We start from the raw sequence: 12,693 nt of genomic DNA on the forward strand, positions 1-12,693 counted from the left end.
ATACATATACATATACATATACATACATACATACATACATACATACATTTGTGCTGATAAATAAAGGGAGACTAACACAGCACAGGTTCGAATCCCAATAAGGGTATGGCTAGCTGATGAGAGCTAAATAGCTTGAAATAGATCTATACTAGTCTCCCTTTATTTATTTATCAGCACAAATATAACACAAATGTAACAAAGGCAACAGTAAAAATATTGGGTTTCTGTCGTGATGGTCTCTTGTGACGAGCCGATAGGCAGAGAATGGAAGCAGTTAGCTTCCTCCCACATCTGGGCATACCAGGGGTTGTGACACTAAAATACATACATACATACATACATACATACATACACACACATACACACACACACACACACACACACACACACATATACATTGTCAGCCTCTGCCTTACTGCTGCTTTCGGCTGCCATTGAAACAGGGTGGGAGGACATGGTATTTGGGAGGGGAATTAGTCTGTACTGGAGGATTGTTATTAAGAGTTATTCTGACCATCTCTCTGCGCATGTGGAAGAAGGGAGTTTCCCGCCGAGGCCAACTGTCCAGCATTCCAACCTGATGATGATTTTTGAAGACATTCCCCACCTGACAGTTGGGTGAATTATGATTGGACTATGAACTGGGGTACCAATGGGAGGGGATTGAATCATACATGATATCTATTGCTTTCGTGCCTTTTTACTCAGACTCAGCTTTGCTTTGCTTCTCATTGTTTGTAATCAGTAAAAGTACACTTAATTCTGAAACATGGAGTTGAGTGGTTTCTTTCTTGATTATTAAATGAAGAGGCACCTGACATTAAGCTGAGTCTCACCTCGCACCCAGCTCGGAGCGAATACCTTCCGAGGGGGGTGCACTCAACAGAAAAAAAATGTCCTTCCATGGCAGTGACCAAGAGGAGGATATGGCAGCAGCTGCAACACCATCATTAACGGAAATGTTGGCTGACCTGCAAGTGGAGGAACCTACTGTTCGACCCAGGTGGACTTGGGGAGTGGGACAGAAAGAGGAACCTGAAGAACCGGTAACTGGAGTCACAATGAGGAGGCCCAGAAAACCAGCAGCTGATTGGCGTGGACCTGAAGAGGAAGACTTCATGATGTCCCAAGCCAGGAAACTTTTCGAAGGAGCGTGGGAAAAACGCCGGGCTCGAGAGAGTAGTGTAGAAAGAGGACCTGAGGAGGAACTAGAGAAAAGGTACCCGTTGCATAGTTTGAGAGGGGCTGGGGGGGCCGAAGGGGAATGTGCACAAGAAGATCCAGCACCGACCTCACTCTCTGCAGCTAGAGACATTCCAAGAGCGGGGGGGGGAGGCGACGCCGAATGGCTAAGGTTCCACCCTTAAGTGTAAAGTATGCTGGAGAGCCCAGAGAACTGGGGTTGTTTTTAATTCAGGTTTGGAATTATATGCAAATATATGGACCTGACTGAATTCAGATGAAGCTAAAGTAAGAATAGTATTAATGGCTCTGGAGAAGAAGGCAGCTGAATGGATGGTTGGATTACATAATAGTGATTCCCCTCTCCTAAGAAACTTTAACGGGTTTATGGCAGCCCCGAGAAAACGCTTTGATGACCCTCTCACCGAGCCCCGGGCTAGAATTAAATTTACGACCCTTAGACAGGGCAAAAGGACTGTGCCTGAGTATGTACAGGAATTCCAGGAATTGTCAGCTTATATGAGAGGATGGTCTGAAGAGGCCTTATTAAATCGTTTCGCGGATGGCTTGAACAAAGTTTACCAGCACTGTGTAAAAAGGAGACTCCCCCGCCGTTTAGAACCTTGGTACGAGGCAGCAGCAGATGTTGAAATTGATTTGGACAGGCTTCATTACAAGGGAGAAGGAGAAACTGAGGATTCTTCACCTCCCACCAACCCCCCCCAAAGATGCAACAAGGGGGGAAGGGGAGGATTCACAGGAAAATCTAAACCTCCCGTGTGCTTCCGCTGTGGAAAGGAGGGGCATCGTGCTGTAAACTGCAGAGTCAAGCTCAGCCACACCACACCACCCCTTCCCAAGGAGAAAAAGATGGAGAAACCTCCTAGCAGAAGGAAGGAACCAGCTTTGGCAGGGGAGGAGCCTTCCCGCCGCTTCCACCCGGCAGAGGGAGAAAACGAAAGTCCCAGCTCATTTGACGACAGTGATTCTGACGAGACTGAACGCTGGGTAAGTTCCCGCTTGGGTCCCATGACTGTCCCAGTTGAACTTAGAGTGCCCTCTTCTGGCACACAAGAGAAAATTCTTGCTCTGTTAGACTTCGGATGCTCGCATTGCATCATAAACCCTGAGATAGTTGAAAAAATGGGATTAAGGCTAAAAACTCTGAAAATCCCAATTGCATTTTGCCAATTAGATGGATCTATTGTGGGGGGAAGCCCTGCCCATTTTATTACTGAGCCTGTTGAAATGTGGATGGGAAGCCACCAGGAAATGATAAGTTTCATTGTTGCCCCAGGGATGGATCGGCCCCTTATTTTGGGACTACCCTGGCTCCGTAAATGGAATCCACACATAAATTGGAGGAATGGTTGGTTGCGCATTCGTTCTGCCACACCCCCGGAAGGGCAGGAGAGGGTTCCAGAAACCCAACCTAGCAGCCAGGGGGCAGGAGACAATTGAAGGGGAAAAGATCCCAAAAGAATACTGGGACCTAAGAGATGTATTCAGTGAGAAATATTCTGATAAGTTGCCCTCTCACAGACCCACCGATTGCTCCATTGATATTCTGCCTGGGGTAAAACTCCCTAAACCCCAAATTTACTCGATGACCCCTAGAGAAATGGACGAATTGAGAAAATTCATTGACAAAAATTTAAAAAGGGGTTTCATTGAGCCAGCTAGGCCTCGAGTGGCAGCTCCAGTCTTATTCAGGGAAAAGAAAGATGGCTCCTTCCGTCTCTGTGTTAATTTTAAAAATCTTAACAGCATTTGCGCCCAAAATCTCTACCCTTTGCCACTAATGAAGGACATGTTGGCCCAGCTGGGGAAGGGAAAAATCTTCACGAAGTTGGATCTGCGGGAGACTTACTATCGGGTCAGAATTAAGGAAGGAGATGAATGGAAAACTGCATTAAATTGCCCTCTTGGCTGTTTCCAGTTTCGTGTTATGCCGTTTGGCCTACAGGGGGCGCCAGCTGTTTTCATGCAATTAATTAACGAGGTCCTACATGACCATCTTTACAAATGGTCTATCTAGATGATATCCTTATTTACACGGAAACATGTGATGAGAACGTGAAACTGGTTCGCACAGTACTCAAAAAACTTTGTGCAGCGGAACTTTATGATAAGTTGTCCAAGTGCGAATTTCATCAAGAGAAAGTAGATTACCTAGGTTATCGCATCTTCCACAAGGGAATAGAAATGGACCTTGCTAAAGTCAAAGCGGTCACTGAATGGGAAGCTCCACGCACATGTAAACAGCTACAAAGCTTCCTGGGTTTTGCTAATTTTTATCGTCAATTTATTCCCTCTTTTGCTAAGATCGCTCTGCCAATCACGAATCTCCTGAAGTCGAAAGGGGGGAGGGCGAAACCCAGGTCTAGTAAGCCCTTGAACTGGCTATGGAATGTCAAGCTGCTTTCGAGAAATTAAAACGTCTATTTGCAGCTGAACCAGTCCTCAAACATCCAGACATGGACAAACCTTTTGTGGTCCAAGCAGATGCTAGTGATGTGGCTGTGGGAGCAGTACTTCTTCAAGCCAATACGCAAGGAAAATTACAACCCTGTGCTAACACCTCCCGTAAGTCAACAGAGACTGAAAGATGTTGGGCTATTTGGGAAAAAGAGGCTTTTGCTGTTCGATGGGCTCTGATGACCTGGCATCAATTTCAATTTCAATTTGTATGCCGCCCAATCCCAAAGGACTCCGGGCGGCTTACATAAAAACAGTTTAAAAAATATTAAAGAATTTAAAATACAAAGCGAATTAAAAAAGACACAACATGCATAGGATCTTAATGGGGCTGAAGCTCAATCAAAGATCAGCAGCCCCAGGCCTGCCGGAACAGCCAGGTCTTAATAGACTTTCGGAAGGCCGAGAGAGTGGGGAGGATCCGGATCTCAGGGGGTAGATCGTTCCATAGGGCCAGAGCAGCTACAGAGAAGGCTCTCCCCTGAGGAGCCACCAGACGACATTGTGTAGTCGACGGCACCCGGAGAAGGCCCACCCTGTGAGATCTTATTGGGTGCTGGGAGGTATGTTGCAGGAGGCGGTCACAGAGATATCCAGGTCCTAGGCCATGTAGGGTTTTAAAGGCGATAACCAGCACCTTGAAGCGTGTTCGGAGACCAATAGCGAGCCAGTGCAGCTCACGGAGGATAGGTGTAACATGGGTGTATCTAGGTACACCCAGTATCGCTTGCGCGGCTGCATTCTGGACCAATTGTAGTCTCCGAACACGTTTCAAGGGCAGCCCCATGTAGAGCTCGTTATAGTAGTCGAGTCTTGAGGTGACGAGGGCGTGAGTGACCATTTGGAGTGCCTCCCGGTCCAGATAGGGCCGCAACTGGTGCACCAGGCAACAACCTTCCCTAGGAATGGGAGGTTGGAGACTGGACGGTAGTTTTTAAGGGCAGCTGGGTCCAGAGCAGGCTTCTTAAGGAGGGGCTCACCACTGCCTCCTTGAAAGGTTGCGGGAAAGACCCCTCCCGAAGAGAGGTGTTTACAATCCTCTGGATCCAGCCGCGTGTCACCTCCCTGCTGGTCGGGGGACTCCTCCCTCGTGGCCCAGCCAGGTTTCAGTAATACATGCCAGGTCTGCCCCCTCGTCAAATAGTAAGTCCCGGACGAGGGGAGCTTTATGGACCACAGACCTGGCATTTAGCAGCAGCAGCAGCCTGAGACCAGGGCCCTGGTTTCCCATGTCACCTGGTTCCTGAGTTGAGCTATCAGGGCCGGAACAAGGGATCGCTGTGACGTAGCGAACCCTCCTTCCCCGGTAATGGCTAGCCCTGAAGCTCCCGTCGTACCTGCCCCTCCCAGTCGTGACCGTAATGCTCCGGCCCGCCCCCATGTCCGTAGACCCCCCTCTGTCTCCCAAGGCCCCCGTTCTTCTCGGCAGGCCATTCAAACCAGACACTCTGGGATGAGAGGCGGATCCGGGCCCCCATCCACTTCTGCTTCTGCACTCAGTGGAGGGGGCTCCAGGCCGCGCTCTCAATCCCCTTATACGCACCAACCAGGCATTCTCCACATACATACCCCACTATAGTTAAAAGAATACACAATACAGTAAAAATAAAATTACGCTAGTTTAAAAGAAGGTGGGATCGTTCACACACAGGCATACACATACACTCCACATACGGAAAAGAGGGGATTGCGCAGATATTAAAATTGATATTGATGTTGTGCAAGTAAGTTCGTAAATTCATAGGGCTGAAACACAAAAGTCAAGTCGATGGCAGAGGGATGCAGAGGGAGTAGTTCGTCTTCTCTCCCAGATAGCGTGGCAAGGGGGGGCAAAAGTCTGGGTGGCTGAGATGGTGTCCCTGGGGTAGCGGTAGGAGGCAGTGGTCGTGACAAGGAAGCAAGGTCGTAAATCTGGGAGTCCAAGTGTCCAAAGTCCATAAGCAGGGAAGAGCCAGGTGATAAGAATGGTAAGGAGGGGAGGCCCCGCAGCCGCAGAGAAGGGCGAAGGAGAGGCCACACCGCAGAGAAAGTCCAATCGGATGGAAGGGGGCGCTCGAAGGGGCCGCGACGATGACAAGCAAAAATCAGCTGCCCACTTCCGTCCAGCACTGCACAAATCAGCCACCCCACTCCTTGGAAATGAACGACAAGCTGGTACAACTCCGAAGGCTCCAAGGGCTCTCCCGATCATAAGAAACAGAGACAAAGGCCACCAGGACCACCGCAGGCCGAAACACGATGAGGGGGGGGCCTGGGAGGGCCGTGGTGGCGGCAGCAAGGCCAGCCGCCCAATCTCATTCGGCGCCATCCGGACCAGCCACCCCCTCGCTGGCACGATAGTATCAATGTGGTACAAAGGTTCTCCCGAGTCTCCCAAGTCCAAAAAGTAAAGCCAAAAGATGCCGCCGTTATTAGAAACCGCCGGGAGCGGTGCTGTCAACGCGACGCCGCCATCTTCGCTGCCATCTTCGCCGCAACACTTCACACTGCCTTCCCCCATCCGCCATTCCAACCAAGCTCTTAGCATATCTTAGCGTCATTTTCTAGAGGGCGCAAAACACTCTTTTGAAGTATGGACTGACCACAAAAACGTAGAGGCATTAAAAAACCCCAGGAAGTTGTCTCCTAAGCAAATGCGATGGGCACATTTCAATAGATTCAATTTCACCCTGAGTTATATACCGGGTGGAAAGAACTTTATGGCTGATGCTTTATCCAGGCTTCCACAGTATAACAGTTCAAAACTGAGTGTTGTCCAACCTGTCATACCTGCGAGAAGTCTGGCTGTTCCTGTCGTTACCAGAAGTCAGGCTGCTTCCAAAGTGGTGGTTACGCAAGACCTCGTTACTAAGCTCAAAGGAGCTCTTGCAGATGATGACTGATTCAGCCACCATGAGAATGAGTGCACCATGAAGGATGGACTTGCTTGGATTGGTGCTAAATTATATGTCCCCATGTCCATTAGATCCTTGGTCCTTCAACATGCTCATGACTCTCGCATGGCTGGACACTTCGGGTTTGTAAAAACTCTACATTGTCAAGAGACAGTTTTCGTGGCCATCTTTGAAAAAGGACATTGAAACTTATGTGGCTAGTTGCCCCACTTGTGCTGCAGCGAAGCGGCCACCAGGTAAGCCTCAGGGATTACTCCAATCAGTTGCCCACCCTGAGGCTCTGTGGAAAGAGATCTCTATGGACTTCATTGTTGAATTACCGGAAAGTCACGGCAATACTGTGATTTGGGTTGTCACTGATTTGTTTTCCAAACAAGTTCACTTTATCCCTTATTCTAAGATCCCATCCGCGAAGTCCTTGGCTAAGCTGTTCATCACGCATATCTATCGTCTACATGGGGTTCCGGACCGCATCATTTCGGATAGGGGGGTCCAATTCACCTCGTTTTGGAAAGAGTTTTTGAAGTTAATTGGCTCCGCCCAGGGGTTGAGTTCCGCCCACCACCCTCAGACTAACGGTGCTTGTGAGAGGACTAATTCCGTACTGGAACAGTATCTTCGTTGTTTCAACTACCAGCAAGGTAACTGGGTGGAATTATTACCTCATGCTGAGGTAGTGTACAACAATTCTGTGCATAGCAGCACCGGTTTTACACCCTTCAGGGTGGTGTACAGACAGGATTTTGTGCCTATCCCCGAGATCCCTCACGAGAAACCGCAGGTACTGTCCCTTGCCGAGTGGAGTGACCGCCTTCGGGAGATGTGGCCTCTGACTTACCGAGCGTTGGAAGCTGATCACAAAGCACACAAGAAACAGGCAGATAAAAAGAGGGTGATGCCAAGGGAATATAAGGTTGGAGATCGTGTGTATTTATCCACCACTTTTCTTCAGACCTCTCAAAAATCTAAGAAATTGGGTCCCAAATATGTTAGGCCGTTTCCCATTGTCAAAGTTATCAACACTGTTTCCGTCTGCCTCCAACTGCCTAAATATCTCAACCGGGTCTATCCTGTATTTCATGTTAATCTACTGAAGCCGGAGCGCCTTTCTCCGTTGAGGGCCCCTTCTCCGATCCCTCCTGCCCCGCTTCTGGTTGAGGGTGAGCAACATTTTGAAATTAAGGAAATTTTGGATTCACGAAAAAGCCGGAATCGTATTCAGTATCTTGTGCTTTGGAAGCATTTCCCTCCCTCTCCTGCTGAGTGGGTTGACAAGTCTCATGTGCGGGCTCCTCAGCTTCTCCGCAACTTCTACTCCGCTTACCCTGACAAGCCCTGACCTGTTTTTTTTTATTTTTCCCTCCCTTATTTCTCTTCTTTGTCATGTTGTTCGTTTGTGTGTCTCTGTTCTTTTGTTTCTGCAGGTGTGAGCCTACTTTTCTGGACGGAGGTCGGATGTCAGCCTCTGCCTTACTGCTGCTTTTGGCTGCCATTGAAACAGGGTGGGAGGGCATGGTATTTGGGAGGGGAATTAGTCTGTACTGGAGGATTGTTATTAAGAGTTATTCTGACCATCTCTCTGTGCATGTGGAAGAAGGGAGTTTCCCGCCGAGGCCAACTGTCCAACATTCCAACCTGATGATGATTTTTGAAGACATTCCCCACCTGACAGTTGGGTGAATTATGATTGGACTATGAACTGGGGTACCAAGGGAAGGGGATTGAATCATACATGATATCTATTGCTTTCGTGCCTTTTTACTCAGACTCAGCTTTGCTTTGCTTCTCATTGTTTGTAATCAGTAAAAGTACACTTAATTCTGAAACATGGAGTTGAGTGGTTTCTTTCTTGATTATTAAATGAAGAGGCACCTGACACACATACACATACACATACACACACACACACACACACACACACACACACACACACACACTTTTAAGTGCTCAAGGTTGTATCAGAGTTCCACAAGTATGATTCTGGACAGTTCATAACAATAAAACAATAGAAACAGTAGGAAAAAACCAAGAGAGTATATAACTAATCTAAAAACATAATTAAAAATTCAATAAGACATATTCAGAGTCATATTCATTTAATATAGCCAAAGGTTCACGACTAATGCTGGACCACCAGGCATAATGGCACAGCCAAGTCTTTAAACCCTTCCTAAAGGCCAGAAGGAAAAGTGCCAATCTAAGTACTGATGTTCCAAAGGGCAGCCGCCATGGCAAAAAAATATCCTTTCCTGGGCCCCATCAGGGACATTCCTTAGTTGATGGGACCTGTAACATGCCTCTCCTGCTGGATCTGATGAGATATTACAGTAGATATAACCATGGAGACACAGTACATCAAATATCCTGGTCCCATGCCATGTAGTTTTAGTCAATATTAGCACCTTAAATTGCTCCTGGAAGCATATTGGTAGCCAATGCAGCTCACAGAGCAGAAGTGTAAAGTGCACTGCTTGAGGAGTGCATATAACTGTCTGCTCCACTGCATTTTGCACCAGCTTCAGCTTCCAAGTGCTCTTCAAGAGCAACTGCATGTAGAGCATGTTACAATAATTCATCTGGGGGGTATCCAGTGCATTTTAAAATTGCTGTACAAGTTGTCCTCAACTTACAACCACATTTGGAACTGTAACTTCAGTCACTAAGTGATATGGTTGTTAAATGAGTCATTACATGACTGCACATGAGTTTACCTTTTTGCCATGGTCGTTAAATGAATGTCAGAGTTATTAAGCAATTCAAACTTCCCCCGTTGATTTGGATTGTTGGACGCTGGCTAGGAAGTTTGCAAATTATGATCATGTAATCCAAGGATGCTGGAACCGTTGTAAATATATGCAAACTGCAAAGTGTCACAGTCATGATCATGGGGACCCAGTGACAGTCGTAAGTGCAAAGACCAGTTGTAAGTTACTTTCACCACCACTATTTTAATTAAAATAATGAAAAAATAGTCATAAATCAAGGATTACCTACAAATCCTATCAAATTTAGTGAAGCTTATTTTTGAAAAGAACGCTAATGTTACCGTATCAGAAAAATATCAATGATATAAATACACAAATTATGAAAAAAATAGATCTAAAATTTCAAGGTACAGTATTACTTACCATGCCTTACCTTTAATCTTATATAAACTTTAAGAAACAACTCAGGCAATGTCTATCCATCATGTATACCGCAAAGTCAGGTAGTTCAGTTGACTCTCTATGCTGTGCTTGATCCTAAAAATGAAACAGCCAGCACATATAAGGTTTCATGCAGAAAACAGAAATATAGCTAATATGTCTACCATTTTAATAACTATTAAAAGGCAGATGCCACTGCAAGGATCTATCAGTATATTTGCTACAATAGTGGACAAAAATCTTACAGATCTTCTCTATAAAACTATGCAAGGAATATATGTGTTAATGAATGTACTTTACCTGCTTCACATTAGAAGATACATTCATTGTTATGTATACTTCTAAAACAGACTTTCATAACTGTGGATAATATATTCCATATGGCTCTTGTAAACTGATTCCTATATCCAAGAATAATTAAAATTTTCAAATATTAGTATATTGTTCATTTAACATAAATGACAGGACTAAAGAAACTACAGAACAATACTGCAATGGCAAGAGTTTGCAGCAGTAGTTTGCAATGGCAAACATCCCCCACCCCCAATTGTATAGGATAAAAAAAAAACTGAACCAAAACTTCCAAACTAACAAGACCTCCTTAACAGATTGCTTAGGCTTTTGTAGATGCTAGCTCATGAGTTATCTTAAATCAGCACCTGTATTTTTATGGGGGCTAGGAAATAACTAATCATAAAAACAGACCAACGCCAACATCCACTTCATTATATTGCTTATATCACTATAAGCAGAAAATCTAGCCCGTGTTATGATTGACATTTGTCATCAGCATTTATTATACAGCTATGTAAAGGTTGTTTGTAACATCCTTCAGTAGGCAGAACCTTGCAGTTTGAACCCCTGCTGTTCAAATAGACTTGGTTGAAGTAGATTGTGTGCTCTCCACTTGTAAACTGAGTCAGGGAAAAAATAATTTTGTCAGATGCGACTTCATTTAATAATCAGGAAAGAAACCACTCAACTCCATTTGTTTGAAATCAAGTGTACTTTTACTAATTATAAACGAACAGTAGCAAAGCTAAGCTGAATCTGGTTAGTTAGGCACGAAAGCAAAGAATATCATGTATAATTCAATCCCCTCCCCTTGGCACCCCAGTCCATAGTCCAATTATAATGCACCCAACTGTCAGGTGGGAGATAACTTCAAAAGACATCACCAGGATGGAATGCCTGATAGTTAACCTTGGCGGGAAACTCCCTTCCTTCACATGCGCAGTAAGATGGTCAGGTCAGCGTCTAGAATCTTCCTCCAGCACATCATGATTCCCCTCCCAAATACCATGCCCCTGTTCCCCATTACAATGGCAGCCGAAGCAGCAGCAAAGCAGAGGCTGACATCCGGCCCTCCTCCAGAAAAGGATGGTCAGACCTGCAGAAACGAAAAGAACACAAACAAACGGACACACAACAATACCTAAAAGAAAGAAAGGGTAAGGGAGAGAAAAAAAACAAAAGAAAGGAAAAATTAGGAGATTGTCCGACAATCAGGGCTTGTCTGGATAAGCAGAGTAGAACTTGCAGAGCAGACGAGGCGCCTGAACATGGGACCCGTCAACCCATTCAGTGTGAGACGGGGGGAAATGCTTCCAAGCCACCAGGTACAGAACACGGTTTTGCCGTTTACGAGAATCCAGAATCTCACGGATTTCGAAATGTTGCTCACCCTCAATCAAAAGCGGAGCGGGTGGAGGAAGGAGAGGTGGTCTCAAAGAAGAAGTGCAGAGAGGCTTCAGGAGATTAACATGAAAAACAGGGTAAACCCGGTGGAGATGCTTAGGCAACTGGAGCCGGACAGAAACAGGGTTGATGATCTTGACAATGGGAAACGGGCCAACATATTTGGGCCCCAATTTCTTCAATCTCTGGGGTGTCTGAAGAAATCTCGTGGATAAGTAAACTTGATCACCAACTTTGTACTCATATGACTCAGTCCGTTTCTTATCAGTCTGTTTTTTATGAGCACAGTGCACAGCATCCAGAGTCTGGAGAGCCAAAGGCCAAATGTCCTGAAGGTGATCACTCCACTCGTACAGCGACGACACTTGCGGTTGCTCGCGAGGAATCTCAGGAATGGGTACAAAATCCTGGCCGAACACCACACGAAAAGGGGTAAAACCAGTGCTGCTGTGGACGGAATTATTGTAAGCCACCTCAGCATGCGGCAACAAATCCACCCAATCATCCTGCTGGTAGTTGATGAAACAACGTAAATATTGTTCCAGTACAGAATTAGTCCTCTCACAAGCCCCATTAGTCTGAGGGTGGTGGGAGGAGCTTAGCCCCTAAGCGGAGCCAATCCGCTTCAGAAACTCCTTCCAGAATAGGGAGGTGAACTGAACACCCCTGTCCGAAATGATGCGGTCGGACACCCCATGCAAGCGATAAATATGAGAGATGAACATCTTAGCAAGAGATTTAGCAGAGGAGATCTTGGAGCAAGGGATGAAATGGACCTGTTTGGAGAATAAGTCCGTAACAACCCAAATAACAGTGTGTCCCAGACTTTCAGGAAGTTCGACAATGAAATCCATGGAGATCTCCTTCCACGGGGCCACTGGGCAAGCCACCGCTTGGAGTAACCCTTGGGGCTTACCTGGAGGGCGTTTAGCGGCAGCATAAATGGGACAACTGGCAGCATATTTCTCAATGTCCTTTTTCAACGAGGGCCACCAAAATTGCCTCTTGACGAGGTGTAGAGTCTTGACAAACCCAAAGTGCCCAGCCATCCGGGAGTCATGAGCCCGTTGAAGAACAATGGGTCTAATGGACACAGGAATATATAACTTCGCCCCAATCCAAGGCAATTCATCCTTCATAGTGCATTCATCCATGTGCTGTTGGAACCAGTCATCTCCAGTAAGGGCCTTTTTTAGGTTAGAAAGAAAGTCCTGAGTGACCTCCACCTTAGAAGTTGCCTGACGTCTAGTAACAACAGGAGCAGCGAGGCTCTTCGCGGGAATGACAGGCTGGAC

At 46.2% G+C, this 12,693-nt stretch overlaps 1 protein-coding gene across 3 annotated transcripts in view; it reads right to left on the reverse strand.

Moving 5' to 3' along the window:
* Positions 1-12,693, reverse strand: part of ZFYVE9 (zinc finger FYVE-type containing 9) — a 76,718-nt gene that overhangs the window by 48,847 nt on the left and 15,178 nt on the right. Inside the window, exon 2 of one of the 3 annotated variants that reach the window (XM_087719657.1) lies at positions 9,693-9,796. The exons of 1 other annotated variant lie outside the window; for it this stretch is intronic. The gene's annotated coding sequence lies outside the window, so the exon portion shown is untranslated. Of the gene's footprint in view, positions 1-9,682; positions 9,797-12,693 lie in introns of all 3 variants that reach the window. One more of the 3 variants, XM_087719658.1, reaches the window with a different exon arrangement.

The sequence above is a fragment of the Thamnophis sirtalis genome, unplaced genomic scaffold, assembly GCF_051295495.1.
Source record: "Thamnophis sirtalis isolate CommonGarterSnake01/CBP01778 unplaced genomic scaffold, rThaSir2_p1.2 scaffold_7, whole genome shotgun sequence".
Lineage (NCBI taxonomy): Eukaryota > Metazoa > Chordata > Lepidosauria > Squamata > Natricidae > Thamnophis > Thamnophis sirtalis.